Here is a 19107-nt window from a genome sequence, read left to right as displayed (position 1 = left end):
CATTTTAGATGGAGAGTTATTTTGCCTCTTCAAAAACTCTCCCTCTTGGAAAACACACCAGTAATGTATTTGATTTCAAGTGGATAGAAAAAAAAATTACCTGACACCTCTGGATCTCAAGAGCAGCAGACTACCCACTCTGTTTGGTACTGTTAGACTGAGAGAAAAAACATCAAATGAGGGACATTTTAGATTGAGTAACATAATCTAAAAAAGAATACTCTAACCGTCAAGATACACTTAGAAAGCACTTGATTTTAAGGGGGCACCAGAATTTGAACCTGGGACCTCTAGATCTGCAGTCAAATGCTCTGCCACTGAGCTATACCCCCTCTGTCAGAAACTGTGTAAGAGGAAAAAACTGTCTAACAAGGGCCATTTTAGATGGAGAGTTATTTTGCCTCTTCAAAAACTCTCCCTCTTGGAAAACACACCAGTAATGTATTTGATTTCAAGTGGATAGAAAGAAAAAAAATTCCTGACACCTCTGGATCTCAAGAGCAGCAGACTACCCACTCTGTTTGGTACTGCTAGACTGAGAGAAAAAACATCAAATGAGGAACATTTTAGATTGAGTAACATAATCTAAAAAAAGAATACTCAAACCGTCAAGATACACTTAGAAAGCACTTGATTTTAAGGGGGCACCAGAATTTGAAACTGGGACCGCTTGATCTGCAGTCAAATGCTCTACCACTGAGCTATACCCCCTCTGTCAGAAACTGTGTAAGAGGGAAAAACTGTCTAACAAGGGCCATTTTAGATGGAGAGTTATTTTGCCTCTTCAAAAACTCTCCCTCTTGTAAAACACACCAGTAATGTATTTGATTTCAAGTGGATAGAAAAAAAATTGCCTGACACCTCTGAATCTCAAGAGCAGCAGACTACCCACTCTGTTTGGTACTGTTAGACTGAGAGAAAAAACATCAAATGAGGGACATTTTAGATTGAGTAACAACTCCTGAAAATGAGCACTCCGACTCTAAAGATACAATTAGATAGTACTTGAATTCAAGGTGGAACCAGGATTTGAACCTGGGACCTCTTGATCTGCAGTCAAATGCTCTACCACTGAGCTATACCCCCTCTGTCAGAAACTGTATAAGAGGGATAAACTGTCTAACAAGGGCCATTTTAGATGGAGAGCTATTTTGCCTCTTCAAAAACTCTCCCTCTTGGAAAACACACCAGTAATGTATTTGATTTCAAGTGGATAGAAAAAAAAAATTCCTGACACCTCTGGATCTCAAGAGCAGCAGACTACCCACTCTGTTTGGTACTGTTAGACTGAGAGAAAAAACATCAAATGAGGGACATTTTAGATTGAGTAACATAATCTAAAAAAGAATACTCTAACCGTCAAGATACACTTAGAAAGCACTTGATTTTAAGGGGGCACCAGAATTTGAAACTGGGACCGCTTGATCTGCAGTCAAATTCTCTACCACTAAGCTTTTCCCACGTTAATGGAAAAATGTCCAAAAATTGTCTAATAAGGGACATTTAAGATGGAGATCTACATAACCTAATAAAGAACACTCTCTCTTTGAAAGCACACATTAAAAAGTATTTGATTTCAAGTTCACTAAAGGATTTGAACCTGAGTCCTCTTGATCTGAAGTCTATCGCACTTCCACCTTTGTTTGGAACTGTCTGACTGAGAGAAAAAACATCAAATGATGGACATTTTAGATTGAGTAACAACTCCTGAAAATGAGCACTCCGACTCTAAAGATACAATTAGATAGTACTTGACATCAAGGGGGCACCAGGATTTGAACCTTGGAACTCTTGATCTGCAGTCATATGCTCTACCACTGAGCTATACCCCCTCTGTCAGAAACTGTATAAGAGGGATAAACTGTCTAACAAGGGCCATTTTAGATGGAGAGTTATTTTGCCTCTTCAAAAACTCTCCCTCTTGGAAAACACACCAGTAATGTATTTGATTTCAAGTGGATAGAAAAAAAAATTACCTGACACCTCTGGATCTCAAGAGCAGCAGACTACCCACTCTGTTTGGTACTGTTAGACTGAGAGAAAAAAAATCAAATGAGGGACATTTTAGATTGATGAACAACACCTGAAAATGAGCACTCTATCTCTCAAGATACAATTAGATAGTACTTGACATCAAGGGGGCACCAGGATTTGAACCTAGGACCTAATGATCTGCAGTCAAATGCTCTACCACTGAGCTATACCCCCTCTGTCAGAAACTGTATAAGAAGGATAAACTGTCTAACAAGGGCCATTTTAGATGGAGAGTTATTTTGCCTCTTCAAAAACTCTCCCTCTTGGAAAACACACCAGTAATGTATTTGATTTCAAGTGGATAGAAAAAAAAATTACCTGACACCTCTGGATCTCAAGAGCAGCAGACTACCCACTCTGTTTGGTACTGTTAGACTGAGAGAAAAAACATCAAATGAGGGACATTTTAGATTGAGTAACATAATCTAAAAAAGAATACTCTAACCGTCAAGATACACTTAGAAAGCACTTGATTTTAAGGGGGCACCAGAATTTGAAACTGGGACCGCTTGATCTGCAGTCAAATTCTCTACCACTAAGCTTTTCCCACGCTAATGGAAAAATGTCCAAAAATTGTCTAATAAGGGACATTTAAGATGGAGATCTACATAACCTAATAAAGAACACTCTCTCTTTGAAAGCACACATTAAAAAGTATTTGATTTCAAGTTCACTAAAGGATTTTGACCTGAGTCCTCTTGATCTGAAGTCTATCGCACTTCCACCTTTGTTTGGAACTGTCTGACTGAGAGAAAAAACATCAAATGATGGACATTTTAGATTGAGTAACAACCCCTGAAAATGAGCACTCCGACTCTAAAGATACAATTAGATAGTACTTGACATCAAGGGGGCACGAGGATTTGAACCTGGGACCTCTTGATCTGCAGTCAAATGCTCTACCACTGAGCTATACCCCCTCTGTCAGAAACTGTATAAGAGGGATAAACTGTCTAACAAGGGCCATTTTAGATGGAGAGTTATTTTGCCTCTTCAAAAACTCTCCCTCTTGGAAAACACACCAGTACTGTATTTGATTTCAAGTGGATAGAAAAAAAAATTACCTGACACCTCTGGATCTCAAGAGCAGCAGACTACCCACTCTGTTTGGTACTGTTAGACTGAGAGAAAAAACATCAAATGAGGGACATTTTAGATTGATGAACAACACCTGAAAATGAGCACTCTATCTCTCAAGATACAATTAGATAGTACTTGACATCAAGGGAGCACCAGGATTTGAACCTATGACCTCTTGATCTGCAGTCAAATGCTCTACCACTGAGCTAAACCCCCTCTTTCAGAAACTGTGTAAGAGGGAAAAACTGTCTAACAAGGGCCATTTTAGATGGAGAGTTATTTTGCCTCTTCAAAAACTCTCCCTCTTGTAAAACACACCAGTAATGTATTTGATTTCAAATGGATAGAAAAAAAAATTACCTGACACCTCTGGATCTCAAGAGCAGCAGACTACCCACTCTGTTTGGTACTGTTAGACTGAGAGAAAAAACATCAAATGAGGGACATTTTAGATTGATGAACAACACCTGAAAATGAGCACTCTATCTCTCAAGATACAATTAGATAGTACTTGTCATCAAGGGAGCACCATGATTTGAACCTAGGACCTAATGATCTGCAGTCAAATTCTCTACCACTGAGCTATACCCCCTCTGTCAGAAACTGTATAAGAAGGATAAACTGTCTAACAAGGGCCATTTTAGATGGAGAGTTATTTTGCCTCTTCAAAAACTCTCCCTCTTGGAAAACACACCAGTAATGTATTTGATTTCAAGTGGATAGAAAAAAAAATTACCTGACACCTCTGGATCTCAAGAGCAGCAAACTACCCACTCTGTTTTGTACTGCTAGACTGAGAGAAAAAACATCAAATGAGGAACATTTTAGATTGAGTAACATAATCTAAAAAAAGAATACTCAAACCGTCAAGATACACTTAGAAAGCACTTGATTTTAAGGGGGCACCAGAATTTGAAACTGGGACCGCTTGATCTGCAGTCAAATGCTCTACCACTGAGCTATACCCCCTCTGTCAGAAACTGTATAAGAGGGATAAACTGTCTAACAAGGGCCATTTTAGATGGAGAGCTATTTTGCCTCTTCAAAAACTCTCCCTCTTGGAAAACACACCAGTAATGTATTTGATTTCAAGTGGATAGAAGAAAAAAAAAAATCCTGACACCTCTGGATCTCAAGAGCAGCAGACTACCCACTCTGTTTGGTACTGTTAGACTGAGAGAAAAAACATCAAATGAGGGACATTTTAGATTGAGTAACATAATCTAAAAAAGAATACTCTAACCGTCAAGATACACTTAGAAAGCACTTGATTTTAAGGGGGCACCAGAATTTGAAACTGGGACCGCTTGATCTGCAGTCAAATTCTCTACCACTGAGCTTTTCCCACGCTAATGGAAAAATGTCCAAAAATTGTCTAATAAGGGACATTTAAGATGGAGATCTACATAACCTAATAAAGAACACTCTCTCTTTGAAAGCACACATTAAAAAGTATTTGATTTCAAGTTCACTAAAGGATTTGAACCTGAGTCCTCTTGATCTGAAGTCTATCGCACTTCCACCTTTGTTTGGAACTGTCTGACTGAGAGAAAAAACATCAAATGATGGACATTTTAGATTGAGTAACAACCCCTGAAAATGAGCACTCCGACTCTAAAGATACAATTAGATAGTACTTGACATCAAGGGGGCACCAGGATTTGAACCTGGGACCTCTTGATCTGCAGTCAAATGCTCTACCACTGAGCTATACCCCCTCTGTCAGAAACTGTATAAGAGGGATAAACTGTCTAACAAGGGCCATTTTAGATGGAGAGTTATTTTGCCTCTTCAAAAACTCTCCCTCTTGGAAAACACACCAGTAATGTATTTGATTTCAAGTGGATAGAAAAAAAAATTACCTGACACCTCTGGATCTCAAGAGCAGCAGACTACCCACTCTGTTTGGTACTGTTAGACTGAGAGAAAAAACATCAAATGAGGGACATTTTAGATTGATGAACAACACCTGAAAATGAGCACTCTATCTCTCAAGATACAATTAGATAGTACTTGACATCAGAGGGGGGGCCAGGATTTGAACCTAGGACCTAATGATCTGCAGTCAAATGCTCTACCACTGAGCTATACCCCCTCTGTCAGAAACTGTATAAGAGGGATAAACTGTCTAACAAGGGCCATTTTAGATGGAGAGCTATTTTGCCTCTTCAAAAACTCTCCCTCTTGGAAAACACACCAGTAATGTATTTGATTTCAAGTGGATAGAAAAAAAAAATTCCTGACACCTCTGGATCTCAAGAGCAGCAGACTACCCACTCTGTTTGGTACTGTTAGACTGAGAGAAAAACATCAAATGAGGGACATTTTAGATTGAGTAACAACTCCTGAAAATGAGCACTCCGACTCTAAAGATACAATTAGATAGTACTTGACATCAAGGGGGCACCAGGATTTGAACCTGGGACCTCTTGATCTGCAGTCAAATGCTCTACCACTGAGCTATACCCCCTCTGTTAGAAACTGTATAAGAGGGATAAACTGTCTAACAAGGGCCATTTTAGATGGAGAGTTATTTTGCCTCTTCAAAAACTCTCCCTCTTGGAAAACACACCAGTAATGTATTTGATTTCAAGTGGATAGAAAAAAAAAATTCCTGACACCTCTGGATCTCAAGAGCAGCAGACTACCCACTCTGTTTGGTACTGTTAGACTGAGAGAAAAAACATCAAATGAGGGACATTTTAGATTGAGTAACATAATCTAAAAAAGAATACTCTAATCGTCAAGATACACTTAGAAAGCACTTGATTTTAAGGGGGCACCAGAATTTGAAACTGGGACCGCTTGATCTGCAGTCAAATTCTCTACCACTGAGCTTTTCCCACGCTAATGGAAAAATGTCCAAAAATTGTCTAATAAGGGACATTTAAGATGGAGATCTACATAACCTAATAAAGAACACTCTCTCTTTGAAAGCACACATTAAAAAGTATTTGATTTCAAGTTCACTAAAGGATTTGAACCTGAGTCCTCTTGATCTGAAGTCTATCGCACTTCCACCTTTGTTTGGAACTGTCTGACTGAGAGAAAAAACATCAAATGATGGACATTTTAGATTGAGTAACAACCCCTGAAAATGAGCACTCCGACTCTAAAGATACAATTAGATAGTACTTGACATCAAGGGGGCACCAGGATTTGAACCTGGGACCTCTTGATCTGCAGTCAAATGCTCTACCACTGAGCTATACCCCCTCTGTCAGAAACTGTATAAGAGGGATAAACTGTCTAACAAGGGCGATTTTAGATGGAGAGTTATTTTGCCTCTTCATAAACTCTCCCTCTTGTAAAACACACCAGTAATGTATTTGATTTCAAGTGGATAGAAAAAAAAATTACCTGACACCTCTGAATCTCAAGAGTAGCACACTACCCACTCTGTTTGGTACTGTTAGACTGAGAGAAAAAACATCAAATGAGGGACATTTTAGATTGAGTAACAACTCCTAAAAATGAGCACTCCGACTCTCAAGATACAATTAGTTAGTACTTGACATCAAGGGGGCACCAGGATTTGAACCTGGGACCTCTTGATCTGCAGTCAAATGCTCTGCAACTGAGCTATACCACCTCTGTCAGAAACTGTGTAAGAGGGAAAAACTGTCTAACAAGGGCCATTTTAGATGGAGAGTTATTTTGCCTCTTCAAAAACTCTACCTCTTGGAAAACACACCAGTAATGTATTTGATTTCAAGTGGATAGAAAAAAAAATTGCCTGACACCTCTGAATCTCAAGAGCAGCAGACTACCCACTCTGTTTGGTACTGTTAGACTGAGAGAAAAAACATCAAATGAGGGACATTTTAGATTGAGTAACAACTCCTGAAAATGAGCACTCCGACTCTAAAGATACAATTAGATAGTACTTGACATCAAGGGGGAACCAGGATTTGAACCTGGGACCTCTTGATCTGCAGTCAAATGCTCTACCACTGAGCTATACCCCCTCTGTCAGAAACTGTATAAGAGGGATAAACTGTCTAACAAGGGCCATTTTAGATGGAGAGCTATTTTGCCTCTTCAAAAACTCTCCCTCTTGGAAAACACACCAGTAATGTATTTGATTTCAAGTGGATAGAAAAAAAATTTACCTGACACCTCTGGATCTCAAGAGCAGCAGACTACCCACTCTGTTTGGTACTGTTAGACTGAGAGAAAAAACATCAAATGAGGGACATTTTAGATTGAGTAACATAATCTAAAAAAGAATACTCTAACCGTCAAGATACACTTAGAAAGCACTTGATTTTAAGGGGGCACCAGAATTTGAAACTGGGACCGCTTGATCTGCAGTCAAATTCTCTACCACTAAGCTTTTCCCACGCTAATGGAAAAATGTCCAAAAATTGTCTAAGGGACATTTAAGATGGAGATCTACATAACCTAATAAAGAACACTCTCTCTTTGAAAGCACACATTAAAAAGTATTTGATTTCAAGTTCACTAAAGGATTTTGACCTGAGTCCTCTTGATCTGAAGTCTATCGCACTTCCACCTTTGTTTGGAACTGTCTGACTGAGAGAAAAAACATCAAATGAGGGACATTTTAGATTGATGAACAACACCTGAAAATGAGCACTCTATCTCTAAAGATACAATTAGATAGTACTTGACATCAAGGGGGCACGAGGATTTGAACCTGGGACCTCTTGATCTGCAGTCAAATGCTCTACCACTGAGCTATACCCCCTCTGTCAGAAACTGTATAAGAGGGATAAACTGTCTAACAAGGGCCATTTTAGATGGAGAGTTATTTTGCCTCTTCAAAAACTCTCCCTCTTGGAAAACACACCAGTACTGTATTTGATTTCAAGTGGATAGAAAAAAAAATTTCCTGACACCTCTGGATCTCAAGAGCAGCAGACTACCCACTCTGTTTGGTACTGTTAGACTGAGAGAAAAAACATCAAATGAGGGACATTTTAGATTGATGAACAACACCTGAAAATGAGCACTCTATCTCTCAAGATACAATTAGATAGTACTTGACATCAAGGGAGCACCAGGATTTGAACCTATGACCTCTTGATCTGCAGTCAAATGCTCTACCACTGAGCTAAACCCCCTCTTTCAGAAACTGTGTAAGAGGGAAAAACTGTCTAACAAGGGCCATTTTAGATGGAGAGTTATTTTGCCTCTTCAAAAACTCTCCCTCTTGTAAAACACACCAGTAATGTATTTGATTTCAAATGGATAGAAAAAAAAATTACCTGACACCTCTGGATCTCAAGAGCAGCAGACAACCCACTCTGTTTGGTACTGTTAGACTGAGAGAAAAAACATCAAATGAGGGACATTTTAGATTGATGAACAACACCTGAAAATGAGCACTCTATCTCTCAAGATACAATTAGATAGTACTTGTCATCAAGGGAGCACCATGATTTGTACCTAGGACCTAATGATCTGCAGTCAAATTCTCTACCACTGAGCTATACCCCCTCTGTCAGAAACTGTATAAGAAGGATAAACTGTCTAACAAGGGCCATTTTAGATGGAGAGTTATTTTGCCTCTTCAAAAACTCTCCCTCTTGGAAAACACACCAGTAATGTATTTGATTTCAAGTGGATAGAAAAAAAAATTACCTGACACCTCTGGATCTCAAGAGCAGCAAACTACCCACTCTGTTTTGTACTGCTAGACTGAGAGAAAAAACATCAAATGAGGAACATTTTAGATTGAGTAACATAATCTAAAAAAAGAATACTCAAACCGTCAAGATACACTTAGAAAGCACTTGATTTTAAGGGGGCACCAGAATTTGAAACTGGGACCGCTTGATCTGCAGTCAAATGCTCTACCACTGAGCTATACCCCCTCTGTCAGAAACTGTATAAGAGGGATAAACTGTCTAACAAGGGCCATTTTAGATGGAGAGCTATTTTGCCTCTTCAAAAACTCTCCCTCTTGGAAAACACACCAGTAATGTATTTGATTTCAAGTGGATAGAAAAAAAAAAATCCTGACACCTCTGGATCTCAAGAGCAGCAGACTACCCACTCTGTTTGGTACTGTTAGACTGAGAGAAAAAACATCAAATGAGGGACATTTTAGATTGAGTAACATAATCTAAAAAAGAATACTCTAACCGTCAAGATACACTTAGAAAGCACTTGATTTTAAGGGGGCACCAGAATTTGAAACTGGGACCGCTTGATCTGCAGTCAAATTCTCTACCACTGAGCTTTTCCCACGCTAATGGAAAAATGTCCAAAAATTGTCTAATAAGGGACATTTAAGATGGAGATCTACATAACCTAATAAAGAACACTCTCTCTTTGAAAGCACACATTAAAAAGTATTTGATTTCAAGTTCACTAAAGGATTTGAACCTGAGTCCTCTTGATCTGAAGTCTATCGCACTTCCACCTTTGTTTGGAACTGTCTGACTGAGAGAAAAAACATCAAATGATGGACATTTTAGATTGAGTAACAACCCCTGAAAATGAGCACTCCGACTCTAAAGATACAATTAGATAGTACTTGACATCAAGGGGGCACCAGGATTTGAACCTGGGACCTCTTGATCTGCAGTCAAATGCTCTACCACTGAGCTATACCCCCTCTGTCAGAAACTGTATAAGAGGGATAAACTGTCTAACAAGGGCGATTTTAGATGGAGAGTTATTTTGCCTCTTCATAAACTCTCCCTCTTGTAAAACACACCAGTAATGTATTTGATTTCAAGTGGATAGAAAAAAAAATTACCTGACACCTCTGAATCTCAAGAGTAGCACACTACCCACTCTGTTTGGTACTGGTAGACTGAGAGAAAAAACATCAAATGAGGGACATTTTAGATTGAGTAACAACTCCTAAAAATGAGCACTCCGACTCTCAAGATACAATTAGTTAGTACTTGACATCAAGGGGGCACCAGGATTTGAACCTGGGACCTCTTGATCTGCAGTCAAATGCTCTGCAACTGAGCTATACCACCTCTGTCAGAAACTGTGTAAGAGGGAAAAACTGTCTAACAAGGGCCATTTTAGATGGAGAGTTATTTTGCCTCTTCAAAAACTCTACCTCTTGGAAAACACACCAGTAATGTATTTGATTTCAAGTGGATAGAAAAAAAAATTGCCTGACACCTCTGAATCTCAAGAGCAGCAGACTACCCACTCTGTTTGGTACTGTTAGACTGAGAGAAAAAACATCAAATGAGGGACATTTTAGATTGAGTAACAACTCCTGAAAATGAGCACTCCGACTCTAAAGATACAATTAGATAGTACTTGACATCAAGGGGGAACCAGGATTTGAACCTGGGACCTCTTGATCTGCAGTCAAATGCTCTACCACTGAGCTATACCCCCTCTGTCAGAAACTGTATAAGAGGGATAAACTGTCTAACAAGGGCCATTTTAGATGGAGAGCTATTTTGCCTCTTCAAAAACTCTCCCTCTTGGAAAACACACCAGTAATGTATTTGATTTCAAGTGGATAGAAAAAAAAAATTCCTGACACCTCTGGATCTCAAGAGCAGCAGACTACCCACTCTGTTTGGTACTGTTAGACTGAGAGAAAAAACATCAAATGAGGGACATTTTAGATTGAGTAACAACTCCTGAAAATGAGCACTCCGACTCTAAAGATACAATTAGATAGTACTTGACATCAAGGGGGAACCAGGATTTGAACCTGGGACCTCTTGATCTGCAGTCAAATGCTCTACCACTGAGCTATACCCCCTCTGTCAGAAACTGTATAAGAGGGATAAACTGTCTAACAAGGGCCATTTTAGATGGAGAGCTATTTTGCCTCTTCAAAAACTCTCCCTCTTGGAAAACACACCAGTAATGTATTTGATTTCAAGTGGATAGAAAAAAAAAATTCCTGACACCTCTGGATCTCAAGAGCAGCAGACTACCCACTCTGTTTGGTACTGTTAGACTGAGAGAAAAAACATCAAATGAGGGACATTTTAGATTGAGTAACAACTCCTGAAAATGAGCACTCCGACTCTAAAGATACAATTAGATAGTACTTTACATCAAGGGGGAACCAGGATTTGAACCTGGGACCTCTTGATCTGCAGTCAAATGCTCTACCACTGAGCTATACCCCCTCTGTCAGAAACTGTATAAGAGGGATAAACTGTCTAACAAGGGCCATTTTAGATGGAGAGCTATTTTGCCTCTTCAAAAACTCTCCCTCTTGGAAAACACACCAGTAATGTATTTGATTTCAAGTGGATAGAAAAAAAAAATTCCTGACACCTCTGGATCTCAAGAGCAGCAGACTACCCACTCTGTTTGGTACTGTTAGACTGAGAGAAAAACATCAATTGAGGGACATTTTAGATTGAGTAACAACTCCTGAAAATGAGCACTCCGACTCTAAAGATACAATTAGATAGTACTTGACATCAAGGGGGAACCAGGATTTGAACCTGGGACCTCTTGATCTGCAGTCAAATGCTCTACCACTGAGCTATACCCCCTCTGTCAGAAACTGTATAAGAGGGATAAACTGTCTAACAAGGGCCATTTTAGATGGAGAGTTATTTTGCCTCTTCAAAAACTCTCCCTCTTGGAAAACACACCAGTAATGTATTTGATTTCAAGTGGATAGAAAAAAAAATCCTGACACCTCTGGATCTCAAGAGCAGCAGACTACCCACTCTGTTTGGTACTGTTAGACTGAGAGAAAAAACATCAAATGAGGGACATTTTAGATTGAGTAACATAATCTAAAAAAGAATACTCTAACCGTCAAGATACACTTAGAAAGCACTTGATTTTAAGGGGGCACCAGAATTTGAAACTGGGACCGCTTGATCTGCAGTCAAATTCTCTACCACTGAGCTTTTCCCACGCTAATGGAAAAATGTCCAAAAATTGTCTAATAAGGGACATTTAAGATGGAGATCTACATAACCTAATAAAGAACACTCTCTCTTTGAAAGCACACATTAAAAAGTATTTGATTTCAAGTTCACTAAAGGATTTGAACCTGAGTCCTCTTGATCTGAAGTCTATCGCACTTCCACCTTTGTTTGGAACTGTCTGACTGAGAGAAAAAACATCAAATGATGGACATTTTAGATTGAGTAACAACCCCTGAAAATGAGCACTCCGACTCTAAAGATACAATTAGATAGTACTTGACATCAAGGGGGCACCAGGATTTGAACCTGGGACCTCTTGATCTGCAGTCAAATGCTCTACCACTGAGCTATACCCCCTCTGTCAGAAACTGTATAAGAGGGATAAACTGTCTAACAAGGGCGATTTTAGATGGAGAGTTATTTTGCCTCTTCATAAACTCTCCCTCTTGTAAAACACACCAGTAATGTATTTGATTTCAAGTGGATAGAAAAAAAAATTACCTGACACCTCTGAATCTCAAGAGTAGCACACTACCCACTCTGTTTGGTACTGTTAGACTGAGAGAAAAAACATCAAATGAGGGACATTTTAGATTGAGTAACAACTCCTAAAAATGAGCACTCCGACTCTCAAGATACAATTAGTTAGTACTTGACATCAAGGGGGCACCAGGATTTGAACCTGGGACCTCTTGATCTGCAGTCAAATGCTCTGCAACTGAGCTATACCACCTCTGTCAGAAACTGTGTAAGAGGGAAAAACTGTCTAACAAGGGCCATTTTAGATGGAGAGTTATTTTGCCTCTTCAAAAACTCTACCTCTTGGAAAACACACCAGTAATGTATTTGATTTCAAGTGGATAGAAAAAAAAATTGCCTGACACCTCTGAATCTCAAGAGCAGCAGACTACCCACTCTGTTTGGTACTGTTAGACTGAGAGAAAAAACATCAAATGAGGGACATTTTAGATTGAGTAACAACTCCTGAAAATGAGCACTCCGACTCTAAAGATACAATTAGATAGTACTTGACATCAAGGGGGAACCAGGATTTGAACCTGGGACCTCTTGATCTGCAGTCAAATGCTCTACCACTGAGCTATACCCCCTCTGTCAGAAACTGTATAAGAGGGATAAACTGTCTAACAAGGGCCATTTTAGATGGAGAGCTATTTTGCCTCTTCAAAAACTCTCCCTCTTGGAAAACACACCAGTAATGTATTTGATTTCAAGTGGATAGAAAAAAAAAATTCCTGACACCTCTGGATCTCAAGAGCAGCAGACTACCCACTCTGTTTGGTACTGTTAGACTGAGAGAAAAAACATCAAATGAGGGACATTTTAGATTGAGTAACAACTCCTGAAAATGAGCACTCCGACTCTAAAGATACAATTAGATAGTACTTGACATCAAGGGGGAACCAGGATTTGAACCTGGGACCTCTTGATCTGCAGTCAAATGCTCTACCACTGAGCTATACCCCCTCTGTCAGAAACTGTATAAGAGGGATAAACTGTCTAACAAGGGCCATTTTAGATGGAGAGCTATTTTGCCTCTTCAAAAACTCTCCCTCTTGGAAAACACACCAGTAATGTATTTGATTTCAAGTGGATAGAAAAAAAAAATTCCTGACACCTCTGGATCTCAAGAGCAGCAGACTACCCACTCTGTTTGGTACTGTTAGACTGAGAGAAAAAACATCAAATGAGGGACATTTTAGATTGAGTAACAACTCCTGAAAATGAGCACTCCGACTCTAAAGATACAATTAGATAGTACTTTACATCAAGGGGGAACCAGGATTTGAACCTGGGACCTCTTGATCTGCAGTCAAATGCTCTACCACTGAGCTATACCCCCTCTGTCAGAAACTGTATAAGAGGGATAAACTGTCTAACAAGGGCCATTTTAGATGGAGAGCTATTTTGCCTCTTCAAAAACTCTCCCTCTTGGAAAACACACCAGTAATGTATTTGATTTCAAGTGGATAGAAAAAAAAAATTCCTGACACCTCTGGATCTCAAGAGCAGCAGACTACCCACTCTGTTTGGTACTGTTAGACTGAGAGAAAAACATCAAATGAGGGACATTTTAGATTGAGTAACAACTCCTGAAAATGAGCACTCCGACTCTAAAGATACAATTAGATAGTACTTGACATCAAGGGGGAACCAGGATTTGAACCTGGGACCTCTTGATCTGCAGTCAAATGCTCTACCACTGAGCTATACCCCCTCTGTCAGAAACTGTATAAGAGGGATAAACTGTCTAACAAGGGCCATTTTAGATGGAGAGTTATTTTGCCTCTTCAAAAACTCTCCCTCTTGGAAAACACACCAGTAATGTATTTGATTTCAAGTGGATAGAAAAAAAAAATCCTGACACCTCTGGATCTCAAGAGCAGCAGACTACCCACTCTGTTTGGTACTGTTAGACTGAGAGAAAAAACATCAAATGAGGGACATTTTAGATTGAGTAACATAATCTAAAAAAGAATACTCTAACCGTCAAGATACACTTAGAAAGCACTTGATTTTAAGGGGGCACCAGAATTTGAAACTGGGACCGCTTGATCTGCAGTCAAATTCTCTACCACTGAGCTTTTCCCACGCTAATGGAAAAATGTCCAAAAATTGTCTAATAAGGGACATTTAAGATGGAGATCTACATAACCTAATAAAGAACACTCTCTCTTTGAAAGCACACATTAAAAAGTATTTGATTTCAAGTTCACTAAAGGATTTGAACCTGAGTCCTCTTGATCTGAAGTCTATCGCACTTCCACCTTTGTTTGGAACTGTCTGACTGAGAGAAAAAACATCAAATGATGGACATTTTAGATTGAGTAACAACCCCTGAAAATGAGCACTCCGACTCTAAAGATACAATTAGATAGTACTTGACATCAAGGGGGCACCAGGATTTGAACCTGGGACCTCTTGATCTGCAGTCAAATGCTCTACCACTGAGCTATACCCCCTCTGTCAGAAACTGTATAAGAGGGATAAACTGTCTAACAAGGGCGATTTTAGATGGAGAGTTATTTTGCCTCTTCATAAACTCTCCCTCTTGTAAAACACACCAGTAATGTATTTGATTTCAAGTGGATAGAAAAAAAAATTACCTGACACCTCTGAATCTCAAGAGTAGCACACTACCCACTCTGTTTGGTACTGTTAGACTGAGAGAAAAAACATCAAATGAGGGACATTTTAGATTGAGTAACAACTCCTAAAAATGAGCACTCCGACTCTCAAGATACAATTAGTTAGTACTTGACATCAAGGGGGCACCAGGATTTGAACCTGGGACCTCTTGATCTGCAGTCAAATGCTCTACCACTGAGCTATACCCCCTCTGTCAGAAACTGTATAAGAGGGATAAACTGTCTAACAAGGGCCATTTTAGATGGAGAGCTATTTTGCCTCTTCAAAAACTCTCCCTCTTGGAAAACACACCAGTAATGTATTTGATTTCAAGTGGATAGAAAAAAAAAATTCCTGACACCTCTGGATCTCAAGAGCAGCAGACTACCCACTCTGTTTGGTACTGTTAGACTGAGAGAAAAAACATCAAATGAGGGACATTTTAGATTGAGTAACAACTCCTGAAAATGAGCACTCCGACTCTAAAGATACAATTAGATAGTACTTGACATCAAGGGGGAACCAGGATTTGAACCTGGGACCTCTTGATCTGCAGTCAAATGCTCTACCACTGAGCTATACCCCCTCTGTCAGAAACTGTATAAGAGGGATAAACTGTCTAACAAGGGCCATTTTAGATGGAGAGCTATTTTGCCTCTTCAAAAACTCTCCCTCTTGGAAAACACACCAGTAATGTATTTGATTTCAAGTGGATAGAAAAAAAAAAATCCTGACACCTCTGGATCTCAAGAGCAGCAGACTACCCACTCTGTTTGGTACTGTTAGACTGAGAGAAAAACATCAAATGAGGGACATTTTAGATTGAGTAACAACTCCTGAAAATGAGCACTCCGACTCTAAAGATACAATTAGATAGTACTTGACATCAAGGGGGAACCAGGATTTGAACCTGGGACCTCTTGATCTGCAGTCAAATGCTCTACCACTGAGCTATACCCCCTCTGTCAGAAACTGTATAAGAGGGATAAACTGTCTAACAAGGGCCATTTTAGATGGAGAGTTATTTTGCCTCTTCAAAAACTCTCCCTCTTGGAAAACACACCAGTAATGTATTTGATTTCAAGTGGATAGAAAAAAAAAATCCTGACACCTCTGGATCTCAAGAGCAGCAGACTACCCACTCTGTTTGGTACTGTTAGACTGAGAGAAAAAACATCAAATGAGGGACATTTTAGATTGAGTAACATAATCTAAAAAAGAATACTCTAACCGTCAAGATACACTTAGAAAGCACTTGATTTTAAGGGGGCACCAGAATTTGAAACTGGGACCGCTTGATCTGCAGTCAAATTCTCTACCACTGAGCTTTTCCCACGCTAATGGAAAAATGTCCAAAAATTGTCTAATAAGGGACATTTAAGATGGAGATCTACATAACCTAATAAAGAACACTCTCTCTTTGAAAGCACACATTAAAAAGTATTTGATTTCAAGTTCACTAAAGGATTTGAACCTGAGTCCTCTTGATCTGAAGTCTATCGCACTTCCACCTTTGTTTGGAACTGTCTGACTGAGAGAAAAAACATCAAATGATGGACATTTTAGATTGAGTAACAACCCCTGAAAATGAGCACTCCGACTCTAAAGATACAATTAGATAGTACTTGACATCAAGGGGGCACCAGGATTTGAACCTGGGACCTCTTGATCTGCAGTCAAATGCTCTACCACTGAGCTATACCCCCTCTGTCAGAAACTGTATAAGAGGGATAAACTGTCTAACAAGGGCGATTTTAGATGGAGAGTTATTTTGCCTCTTCATAAACTCTCCCTCTTGTAAAACACACCAGTAATGTATTTGATTTCAAGTGGATAGAAAAAAAAATTACCTGACACCTCTGAATCTCAAGAGTAGCACACTACCCACTCTGTTTGGTACTGTTAGACTGAGAGAAAAAACATCAAATGAGGGACATTTTAGATTGAGTAACAACTCCTAAAAATGAGCACTCCGACTCTCAAGATACAATTAGTTAGTACTTGACATCAAGGGGGCACCAGGATTTGAACCTGGGACCTCTTGATCTGCAGTCAAATGCTCTGCAACTGAGCTATACCACCTCTGTCAGAAACTGTGTAAGAGGGAAAAACTGTCTAACAAGGGCCATTTTAGATGGAGAGTTATTTTGCCTCTTCAAAAACTCTACCTCTTGGAAAACACACCAGTAATGTATTTGATTTCAAGTGGATAGAAAAAAAAATTGCCTGACACCTCTGAATCTCAAGAGCAGCAGACTACCCACTCTGTTTGGTACTGTTAGACTGAGAGAAAAAACATCAAATGAGGGACATTTTAGATTGATGAACAACACCTGAAAATGAGCACTCTATCTCTCAAGATACAATTAGATAGTACTTGACATCAAGGGGGCACCAGGATTTGAACCTGGGACCTCTTGATCTGCAGTCAAATGCTCTACCACTGAGCTATACCCCCTCTGTCAGAAACTGTATAAGAGGGATAAACTGTCTAACAAGGGCGATTTTAGATGGAGAGTTATTTTGCCTCTTCATAAACTCTCCCTCTTGTAAAACACACCAGTAATGTATTTGATTTCAAGTGGATAGAAAAAAAAATTACCTGACACCTCTGAATCTCAAGAGTAGCACACTACCCACTCTGTTTGGTACTGTTAGACTGAGAGAAAAAACATCAAATGAGGGACATTTTAGATTGAGTAACATAATCTAAAAAAGAATACTCTAACCGTCAAGATACACTTAGAAAGCACTTGATTTTAAGGGGGCACCAGAATTTGAAACTGGGACCGCTTGATCTGCAGTCAAATTCTCTACCACTGAGCTTTTCCCACGCTAATGGAAAAATGTCCAAAAATTGTCTAATAAGGGACATTTAAGATGGAGATCTACATAACCTAATAAAGAACACTCTCTCTTTGAAAGCACACATTAAAAAGTATTTGATTTCAAGTTCACTAAAGGATTTGAACCTGAGTCCTCTTGATCTGAAGTCTATCGCACTTCCACCTTTGTTTGGAACTGTCTGACTGAGAGAAAAAACATCAAATGATGGACATTTTAGATTGAGTAACAACCCCTGAAAATGAGCACTCCGACTCTAAAGATACAATTAGATAGTACTTGACATCAAGGGGGCACCAGGATTTGAACCTGGGACCTCTTGATCTGCAGTCAAATGCTCTACCACTGAGCTATACCCCCTCTGTCAGAAACTGTATAAGAGGGATAAACTGTCTAACAAGGGCGATTTTAGATGGAGAGTTATTTTGCCTCTTCATAAACTCTCCCTCTTGTAAAACACACCAGTAATGTATTTGATTTCAAGTGGATAGAAAAAAAAATTACCTGACACCTCTGAATCTCAAGAGTAGCACACTACCCACTCTGTTTGGTACTGTTAGACTGAGAGAAAAAACATCAAATGAGGGACATTTTAGATTGAGTAACAACTCCTAAAAATGAGCACTCCGACTCTCAAGATACAATTAGTTAGTACTTGACATCAAGGGGGCACCAGGATTTGAACCTGGGACCTCTTGATCTGCAGTCAAATGCTCTACCACTGAGCTATACCCCCTCTGTCAGAAACTGTATAAGAGGGATAAACTGTCTAACAAGGGCCATTTTAGATGGAGAGCTATTTTGCCTCTTCAAAAACTCTCCCTCTTGGAAAACACACCAGTAATGTATTTGATTTCAAGTGGATAGAAAAAAAAAATTCCTGACACCTCTGGATCTCAAGAGCAGCAGACTACCCACTCTGTTTGGTACTGTTAGACTGAGAGAAAAAACATCAAATGAGGGACATTTTAGATTGAGTAACAACTCCTGAAAATGAGCACTCCGACTCTAAAGATACAATTAGATAGTACTTGACATCAAGGGGGAACCAGGATTTGAACCTGGGACCTCTTGATCTGCAGTCAAATGCTCTACCACTGAGCTATACCCCCTCTGTCAGAAACTGTATAAGAGGGATAAACTGTCTAAC

The 19107-nt window shown here is 39.4% G+C and overlaps 27 non-coding genes across 27 annotated transcripts; all 27 read right to left on the bottom strand.

Moving 5' to 3' along the window:
• Positions 1-639: 639 nt before the first annotated feature.
• On the bottom strand, positions 640-711 carry trnac-gca (transfer RNA cysteine (anticodon GCA)). Its single transcript has one exon. It is a non-coding gene; the product is annotated as a tRNA-Cys (tRNA).
• A 303-nt stretch (positions 712-1014) lies between these two features.
• trnac-gca (transfer RNA cysteine (anticodon GCA)) lies at positions 1015-1086 on the bottom strand. Its single transcript has one exon. It is a non-coding gene; the product is annotated as a tRNA-Cys (tRNA).
• Positions 1087-2882: 1796 nt separating this feature from the next.
• Positions 2883-2954, bottom strand: trnac-gca (transfer RNA cysteine (anticodon GCA)). The gene has a single exon. It is a non-coding gene; the product is annotated as a tRNA-Cys (tRNA).
• Positions 2955-4760: 1806 nt separating this feature from the next.
• Positions 4761-4832, bottom strand: trnac-gca (transfer RNA cysteine (anticodon GCA)). Its single transcript has one exon. It is a non-coding gene; the product is annotated as a tRNA-Cys (tRNA).
• Positions 4833-5512: 680 nt separating this feature from the next.
• On the bottom strand, positions 5513-5584 carry trnac-gca (transfer RNA cysteine (anticodon GCA)). The gene has a single exon. It is a non-coding gene; the product is annotated as a tRNA-Cys (tRNA).
• Positions 5585-6258: 674 nt separating this feature from the next.
• On the bottom strand, positions 6259-6330 carry trnac-gca (transfer RNA cysteine (anticodon GCA)). The gene has a single exon. It is a non-coding gene; the product is annotated as a tRNA-Cys (tRNA).
• A 680-nt stretch (positions 6331-7010) lies between these two features.
• On the bottom strand, positions 7011-7082 carry trnac-gca (transfer RNA cysteine (anticodon GCA)). The gene has a single exon. It is a non-coding gene; the product is annotated as a tRNA-Cys (tRNA).
• A 671-nt stretch (positions 7083-7753) lies between these two features.
• Positions 7754-7825, bottom strand: trnac-gca (transfer RNA cysteine (anticodon GCA)). The gene has a single exon. It is a non-coding gene; the product is annotated as a tRNA-Cys (tRNA).
• A 1803-nt stretch (positions 7826-9628) lies between these two features.
• Positions 9629-9700, bottom strand: trnac-gca (transfer RNA cysteine (anticodon GCA)). Its single transcript has one exon. It is a non-coding gene; the product is annotated as a tRNA-Cys (tRNA).
• A 680-nt stretch (positions 9701-10380) lies between these two features.
• trnac-gca (transfer RNA cysteine (anticodon GCA)) lies at positions 10381-10452 on the bottom strand. The gene has a single exon. It is a non-coding gene; the product is annotated as a tRNA-Cys (tRNA).
• Positions 10453-10756: 304 nt separating this feature from the next.
• trnac-gca (transfer RNA cysteine (anticodon GCA)) lies at positions 10757-10828 on the bottom strand. The gene has a single exon. It is a non-coding gene; the product is annotated as a tRNA-Cys (tRNA).
• A 304-nt stretch (positions 10829-11132) lies between these two features.
• trnac-gca (transfer RNA cysteine (anticodon GCA)) lies at positions 11133-11204 on the bottom strand. The gene has a single exon. It is a non-coding gene; the product is annotated as a tRNA-Cys (tRNA).
• A 303-nt stretch (positions 11205-11507) lies between these two features.
• Positions 11508-11579, bottom strand: trnac-gca (transfer RNA cysteine (anticodon GCA)). Its single transcript has one exon. It is a non-coding gene; the product is annotated as a tRNA-Cys (tRNA).
• Positions 11580-12251: 672 nt separating this feature from the next.
• trnac-gca (transfer RNA cysteine (anticodon GCA)) lies at positions 12252-12323 on the bottom strand. Its single transcript has one exon. It is a non-coding gene; the product is annotated as a tRNA-Cys (tRNA).
• A 680-nt stretch (positions 12324-13003) lies between these two features.
• On the bottom strand, positions 13004-13075 carry trnac-gca (transfer RNA cysteine (anticodon GCA)). The gene has a single exon. It is a non-coding gene; the product is annotated as a tRNA-Cys (tRNA).
• Positions 13076-13379: 304 nt separating this feature from the next.
• trnac-gca (transfer RNA cysteine (anticodon GCA)) lies at positions 13380-13451 on the bottom strand. The gene has a single exon. It is a non-coding gene; the product is annotated as a tRNA-Cys (tRNA).
• Positions 13452-13755: 304 nt separating this feature from the next.
• On the bottom strand, positions 13756-13827 carry trnac-gca (transfer RNA cysteine (anticodon GCA)). Its single transcript has one exon. It is a non-coding gene; the product is annotated as a tRNA-Cys (tRNA).
• A 303-nt stretch (positions 13828-14130) lies between these two features.
• trnac-gca (transfer RNA cysteine (anticodon GCA)) lies at positions 14131-14202 on the bottom strand. The gene has a single exon. It is a non-coding gene; the product is annotated as a tRNA-Cys (tRNA).
• Positions 14203-14875: 673 nt separating this feature from the next.
• Positions 14876-14947, bottom strand: trnac-gca (transfer RNA cysteine (anticodon GCA)). The gene has a single exon. It is a non-coding gene; the product is annotated as a tRNA-Cys (tRNA).
• A 304-nt stretch (positions 14948-15251) lies between these two features.
• trnac-gca (transfer RNA cysteine (anticodon GCA)) lies at positions 15252-15323 on the bottom strand. The gene has a single exon. It is a non-coding gene; the product is annotated as a tRNA-Cys (tRNA).
• Positions 15324-15627: 304 nt separating this feature from the next.
• trnac-gca (transfer RNA cysteine (anticodon GCA)) lies at positions 15628-15699 on the bottom strand. Its single transcript has one exon. It is a non-coding gene; the product is annotated as a tRNA-Cys (tRNA).
• Positions 15700-16002: 303 nt separating this feature from the next.
• Positions 16003-16074, bottom strand: trnac-gca (transfer RNA cysteine (anticodon GCA)). The gene has a single exon. It is a non-coding gene; the product is annotated as a tRNA-Cys (tRNA).
• Positions 16075-16747: 673 nt separating this feature from the next.
• On the bottom strand, positions 16748-16819 carry trnac-gca (transfer RNA cysteine (anticodon GCA)). The gene has a single exon. It is a non-coding gene; the product is annotated as a tRNA-Cys (tRNA).
• Positions 16820-17499: 680 nt separating this feature from the next.
• On the bottom strand, positions 17500-17571 carry trnac-gca (transfer RNA cysteine (anticodon GCA)). Its single transcript has one exon. It is a non-coding gene; the product is annotated as a tRNA-Cys (tRNA).
• Positions 17572-18245: 674 nt separating this feature from the next.
• Positions 18246-18317, bottom strand: trnac-gca (transfer RNA cysteine (anticodon GCA)). The gene has a single exon. It is a non-coding gene; the product is annotated as a tRNA-Cys (tRNA).
• Positions 18318-18621: 304 nt separating this feature from the next.
• Positions 18622-18693, bottom strand: trnac-gca (transfer RNA cysteine (anticodon GCA)). The gene has a single exon. It is a non-coding gene; the product is annotated as a tRNA-Cys (tRNA).
• Positions 18694-18997: 304 nt separating this feature from the next.
• trnac-gca (transfer RNA cysteine (anticodon GCA)) lies at positions 18998-19069 on the bottom strand. Its single transcript has one exon. It is a non-coding gene; the product is annotated as a tRNA-Cys (tRNA).
• Between the last annotated feature and the right edge of the window lie 38 nt (positions 19070-19107).

This window comes from Salvelinus fontinalis, chromosome 29 (genome assembly GCF_029448725.1).
Source record: "Salvelinus fontinalis isolate EN_2023a chromosome 29, ASM2944872v1, whole genome shotgun sequence".
Lineage (NCBI taxonomy): Eukaryota > Metazoa > Chordata > Actinopteri > Salmoniformes > Salmonidae > Salvelinus > Salvelinus fontinalis.
This window is presented reverse-complemented; position numbering and strand designations above follow the sequence as displayed.